Genomic DNA, 683 nt, shown 5'->3' with positions numbered 1-683 from the left:
TGCCCCGGAGGAGCGTGACCGAGGGGGGCGGGGGCACCCGCAGAGGCGGACCACGCTGCTGCCCGAATAACAGCGTGGCATGGGCAAGATCGGGCAAATGAAGGCCTCGCGGAGCTCTTCCGGGGAAACACGGTGCTCAGGGGGGTCAGCTCTGGAGTGCGATCGGTCAGCGCAGTGAGGAGTCGCGGCTGGAAAAGAATGTGCCATTGGCCGAGAGTCTGTGTGGGGCTGGGGTTTGAATGTCAAGCTGAGGAGACAGGAGCAGGTCTGAGAGCACGGCCTGAAGCTATCCTTCCAACTGCTTGGACAGCTCAAGTAAAAGTTTAAAGCCACCAAACTCAGAGGCTGATTTCCCTGTGTGCTCTCCATTTTGGTTATTAACACAACTCCCATCCAGTTGCTTAATCCAGAATTCGGAGAAGCCCTGTTACCCTGTTTCTTTCCCCTACCATACATATTTAGTCCGGCGGTAAACTCTACTTCTGAAGTGTCCCAAAGTCATCCCTGCCCCTGCCTTAGTGGGACTCATTCTCTTTGGCCTGACCTATCGTAATAGCCTGCTAAGTAACCATTCCTAGACTCATTTACATCTCCCTTCGGTGCCATCTCAGGTAAGCTTATCGATTCTCAACATTGACAGGACAAATTCCAAATTCACTGGATACTTGAGAACTTGTATCTCC

At 52.9% G+C, this 683-nt stretch overlaps 1 protein-coding gene across 2 annotated transcripts in view; it reads left to right on the top strand.

Annotated features, from left to right (window-relative positions):
• TTC31 (tetratricopeptide repeat domain 31) overlaps nucleotides 1–683 on the top strand; it is a 9,556-nt gene that overhangs the window by 5,851 nt on the left and 3,022 nt on the right. The window lies entirely within an intron of this gene.

The sequence above is a fragment of the Echinops telfairi genome, unplaced genomic scaffold (genome assembly GCF_000313985.2).
Source record: "Echinops telfairi isolate 266 unplaced genomic scaffold, ASM31398v2 ScPeMD7_9;HRSCAF=40, whole genome shotgun sequence".
Lineage (NCBI taxonomy): Eukaryota > Metazoa > Chordata > Mammalia > Afrosoricida > Tenrecidae > Echinops > Echinops telfairi.
Note: the sequence above shows the minus strand (reverse complement) of the source record. Positions and strands in the feature narration are given on the sequence as shown.